Source organism: Wolffia australiana, chromosome 7 (genome assembly GCF_029677425.1).
Source record: "Wolffia australiana isolate 7733 chromosome 7, ASM2967742v1".
In the NCBI taxonomy this organism is placed as follows: Eukaryota; Viridiplantae; Streptophyta; class Magnoliopsida; order Alismatales; family Araceae; genus Wolffia; species Wolffia australiana.
In genome coordinates, this window is record NC_135841.1 from 7,423,285 (window position 1) to 7,429,284 (window position 6,000).

Consider the following 6,000-nt stretch of genomic DNA (forward strand, 5'->3'; position numbering starts at 1 on the left):
CGATCATCATATCTTGCATGCACCGGCATACCTTCCGCTCGACCTTTTGATCTTGTGCATTGCGACATATGGGGCCTTGCACAACACACCTCACTTTTTGAGGGAAGAAACTACATTGTCTTCTTCGATGACTACACTCGATGCATCTGGACTTACATTCTTCAGAGCCAAAAACAAGTCCTAGACACGGTTCAACAATTTGTGATGGAGGTCATTACACAATACGCTACCACCCCGAAGGTACTTCATACGGATAATGCCCTAGAATTTGTACAACATTCTTTGGAGACCTTTTGTTTAGACAAAGGGATTATCCATCAAACGACTTGCCCTACACCTTCCAATAGAATGGAGTGGCTGAGCGGAAACATTAACATCTCCTGATTATGGTGCATACCATGTTGGTTGGTATGCATGTAACCACATATCTATGGTCTGATGCAGTCCTTACTGTCACATTCTTGGCAAATCGCCTTCCATCTGCTGCCTTAAGTGGGGCTGTTCCCAATCGGCGGCTTCATCCTAGTGCAGACTCATTCCCCTAACCTCCTCGAGTCTTTGGCTGCTCTACATTTGTTCAAGATCACACCCCTGGTTTATCCAAACTCGCTCTACATGCTCTAAAGGGTGTCTTCGTTGGTTATTCCAAGACTCAGAAAGGTTACCGGGTCTACTTTCCCTCTTCACGCCGCTACATCACATCTATCAATATCACTTTCCATGAGGATGTCCCATACTTCACACCATTACCCCTTGTTCCCTCATCCTTGTTTGTGACTTCTTAAGACACTCGAGGCCCTCTTCTCACTCCGCTTCCTACGGCTTTCATTCTCGATTCTGCTATTGCTCCCTCTTCTTCCACCACCCCAGCCGACTCTTCTTCTGATCCGGACTCTCCACCACTCACCACACATTCTCCTGCTCTTGAGCCCGTTGTGCCTACCTTTACCCTACATCCTCCTCCCCCACACTTCCATCACCCGCACCTGCTTCTCCTCCCTTGAACCTTGACCTTCCTATTTCCTTTTGAAAAGGCACACGTCAATGTACTCAACACCTTATTAGCCATCATGTTTCCTCTGCTCGTCTCTCCCCCTACTATCGCACCTTTGCCCTTCCCGTTATCACTGGGTCAATTCCCAAATCATATTTTGAAGCTTTGTAGGTACCAGAGTGGAAGGCGGCTATGGATGCAGAATATGCCACATTTCTTTAGCGAGACACATGGCAGCTGGTGCCCTGTCCATTCGACACCAACGTTGTCTCTTGTAAGTGGGTGTACTCCATCAAGTACAATCTTGATGGTACTATTGCCCGGTACACGACACGGCTTGTCGCTCACAGCTTCTCCCAAGCCTATGGTCTCGACTATACTGAGACTTTCTCTCCAGTGGCCCATCTCAGTTCCATTCGGGTCCTCTTCTCGGTGGCACTCAATCAGGCATGGTCTCTTCATCAGCTCAACATCTCAAATGCCTTCCATTATGGTGAGTTAGCGGAAAAAGTTTGTATGGAGCAACCTCTTGGGTATGTTGCTTAGGGGGAGTCTTCTATGTTATGTCTCTTGAAAAAGGCAATCTATGGCTTGAAGCAAGGCCCTCGTGCCTGGTTTCACAAGTTCTCCACGTTGCTGTTTGCTTATGGCTTCATCTCCACTGTCTCAGCTCCCATAGTTACGCGCAAGTGGACTCCTATGGGGTCCGTTGTGTTGGATGTCTATGCTGATGATATTATTCTCACTAGCAATGACAAGGCTGGAATTTCTACGACCAAGGCTTATCTTCGTCAGCATTTTGTGACGCGTGATCTCTCCCCACCAAGGTACTTCCTTGGCCTTGAAATTTCTTATCGCCCTGAACATATGTTTTTATGCCAGAGGATGTATGCTTTAGATCTCTTGGAAGAAACGGGTATGCTCGGTTGTAAGCCCGTGGCTTCTCCTATGGAGACAAACATCGATTGGTGGGATAAGGCAAGAACATTGTTGGAGGACCCGGGCCAGTATAGTCGTTTTGTAGGTAAGCTTCTCTATCTAATCGTGACACACCCTGATATTGCGTATGTAGTGAATATATCGAGTCAATTCATGCAAGCTCCTCGTGTGGTACATCTTGACGGTGTATCTCGTGTTCTCGCCTGCATTAAGCGAGCCCCCAAAAAAGGCCTATTGTACCAGAGGCATGGCCATCTACATGTTGAGGCTTATTCTGATGCAGGATACGCGGGCGATAGGGAGGATTGCAAGTCTCATGGTGGCTATGCCACTTAGGTTGGGGGTAATCTGGTCACATGGAGATCACAGAAACAATCTGTCGTTTCCCGTTCTAGTGCCGAGTTAGAGTACAGGGCCATGGCGGACACGAAATCGGAAATGCTCTAGTTGAGATCCCTTCTCACTGAACTCGGTTTTCCACCTCCCTTGCCTATGAAGATGTGTTGTGATAATGAAGCCGCCACCTTCATCGCCAGCAACAACACTTTTCACATGAGGACCAAGCATATCAAGATTGATTGCCACTTCATTCCACTGTACGTCATAGATGGTAATATCTGTACTCCTCATGTTGCTTATGCACATCAACTCATAGATATCCTTACGAAGGCGTTGGTCGGGATGGCATATGAGACTATTAGAGGCAAGCTGGGCATGTTTGATCTCCACGCTCCAGCTTGAGGGGGAGTGTTGGAATATATCTCTCTTCTTCCCTTAATGGGCCTATTCTTGGCCCACATTCTATCTCTTCTCTCTCCTCTTGAATAAGTTGTATGAGGACATCATATCTTATGATCAAACCCTAATTTTCTATTCACCATTCTCTCTCTATCGTTCTTTCTCTCTCTTTGCTCACTACAATTACAATGCTAAAATACAATTTGCATGAAAATAAAATGTGTTATTTAGCTCAATTGGGGTATGAATGATAAATTTGTTCTAAAATGAAGCTAATATCTATGGGATGATGCAAAACTTCTTTTAAGACATGTAAGGCTTCAGTTTGGATTAATCATGTATCAAGGGATGTTGATTGATTATTCAAAGGACATAGAGTAGATTGGTGAGCTAGATCAGTTTCCAATGTTTTGATGGAATTATATTCCATATTTTTAACATATTTTGAATCAATATCTCTCTATTTGCTATGAGTATGATTGCATACATCTGGTAGATATCCATGAGTGTCATGAGTATTATGAGTATCATGAAAAGATATTGGATGTGATCCAAGCAACCCAAGATTATCATTTTTAGGTGTACAATAATAGAGGAAAGTATTTTGATAGAAATCCTTAGCTGTAATGACTAAATATAACTTCTCCATCAAGATGTAATCCCAACCGTTGAACTATATCCCATCCAGATTTAATCATTATCGTCTATCTTTTGTCTAGCTATCTTTAAACTTATATTGAATCTTAGCCACTAATTCTCAGAATCAGTATAGGGTTTTACTCACTAGTCTTATTTTAAATCTTATTGGCCCATGTGATGCTTCGTGAGGTTGATTTTACTACTGATCATCCCTTAGTTGCTAATTCACTTAACATCCCCATGAAGCACAACAGTGGCTCAAAGACGTTGAGCTTGCCTTTGAGTACATTGAACCCAGATTTGGATAGCGACTTTGGTAGAGAGAGATAGAGAGAGGGAAATCAAGAGAGAAGGAAAGAGAGATGGAGAGAGGAAGGAGAGTGAGAGTGAGAGAAGGGGAAAGAGAGAGGGAGAGATGGCAGGAGAAAGAAGGAGAGGGAGAGAGAAGATGAGGGAAAGAAAGATCAACGGAGAGTGAGAGTGAGGAAAAGGAGAGCCAGAGAGAACGGGAGAGAGAGGGAGATGGAGAGAGTGAGGGTGAGGGCGAGTTAGTGCAAGGGAGATATATATAGGAAGAGGGAGAGTTTAAAGAATAGGTCCATAGAGTAAACCAAATTAATTCTTAGTAATTAATTTTTCTACTCAAATGCTTCTAGTTGTGTATTCCTCACTGCCTCCCTTCAAGCAACGGGGGAATGGAGATGTTGAGCTCTTCTTGTAGCACTGTGAATCAAGTCTTGGAGATCACCATCAGGGCTTCAACTAGCTAATTTTCACAGTTGATACAGCATATCTGAATATTATTTGCCGCAACTTGCTACCAACAAAAGTGGAAGTAGAACTTTTTATGTCTCAACCTTGCATCAAACACCAGATATGCGGCAAGACACGTAGCTCCAATGTTGTCACACAAGAGGATTGGAGGCAAATCAGCTTCAGTCTGATGTTCCTTAAACAAATATTGAATCCAGAGAAAAGAAATATTGGGTAAAGCCATCTTTTCAACTATTGTGCTGGGATTGAACAACTATGAGCTGCTTCTTTGAGCTCTAGGAGATGATTTTTTTAATGGAAATTAGAAATTCTTTGGAGTATCTTCTATCAGTGGAATCATTTGCCCAATCTGCATCACTAAAGGCATTCACAGTTAAATATGAATCTTGATGAATGAGTAAAATGTTGACAATGCTGTCTTTTAGATATCGAAGGAGATGTTTCAAAGCTTTCCCGTCCTTTTTGGTGGGAGAGTGCATCTACTGTACTAACTAAATGATCTCCATTACACATCAGTACTAACTAAATGGCGAATTAGGGATTGGCAGCTAATTATACTCTAAATTGTTCGAGAGTCTCAAAAAGTGAACAAAAGATTATACAAATGCCATAATTGATGTCGTCAAAGGTTCCATGAGAGATTTCAAACACTACTCTATACATTCTAGAGAATTTGGTGTAGCTTGACACCCCAAGGACTGGAAACTTGACCTATCGATTGGCTTAAAGCAATCATTGATTAATTAATATTTATGTTGTTATACTTAATTAATAATGTTGGACAATAAATGATAGTGTACCTTTCAATTTATTAACTAGATTTATATAGGCCTATAGGGTCACACATAAAAGATTAAAGGACGTTGGAAGTCATACATTACCAATAAGGACTTTATTACCAATAAGGACTTTTGTGAAATGTTCCTAATCATTATAAATAAAGGGATACCCATCTTTGGTGTCCATGCCAGCCACATCTAAGCCCCTTGTTTTCTTCTTTCTCTTATGATAAACTCATTCCACAAGTACTTCTTGATGGTGAGGAGATCAACATGGTCATCAAGAAGAGTTTGAGAAGAAGGAGATGATATACAATAGTCCTCTGATTATGTGATACTTCTAGAGGGCAGGAATGTGAACGGCTTCAAGACACTCTCTGGGAGCATGTAGAGGGTGGAACAAGTTTTCCACAAGGTATAAAAAGTTTTATAGATCAATTTTAAATTTATTTCAGCTTCAGCTTCCAAATTTGTTTTCTAAGCCTCCATTTATGCCCAAAAACAATAATCAGATCGTGGTATGCTGAACAACCAGACTAAAAGTTGTTTTTTAAATCATAACTCTCTTGTTGATTATACCCTTTTACATTTAGATGTGTGTTGTCTTTATCAATGTCACCCATTGGTTTATATTTTGATTTATACACCCATTTGCATACAAGGGAATGAAAATTTGTATTATGTGGAACCAAACTCCAAGTTTAATTATGAATTATTGCTTGAAAGTCAGAATTCATGGCTTGCATCAATTTTCTTATTTGCATGTAATGATGAGTGAATTAGGTACACTTATATCTATTTTGTCAACTGTATGAAACTGTGATATAGGGTGTTTTATTGTAGAGTGAGCTAATCTCATGTCAAACTTAGTAGAAGTTTTAGTTTGATGCGACTCAAGATTTACACCCTCCTAAAGATAGATATCTTGAGGAGGTTTTTTCTTGAAGATGACCCCTGGTTTAGGATAACAATCTAGAGTAGTCAATAAATTGTGTTGGTTTAAGTGAATGTACTTGGATCAAAGTGTGAGGAAGCTTCTTATGTATGAATAGCCTCTCAATGATCATAAAATGCATCATTTCAGGACTTAATAGTTGATAAACTCAATTTTTAAGTGTTTTAATTATATCATTGTTG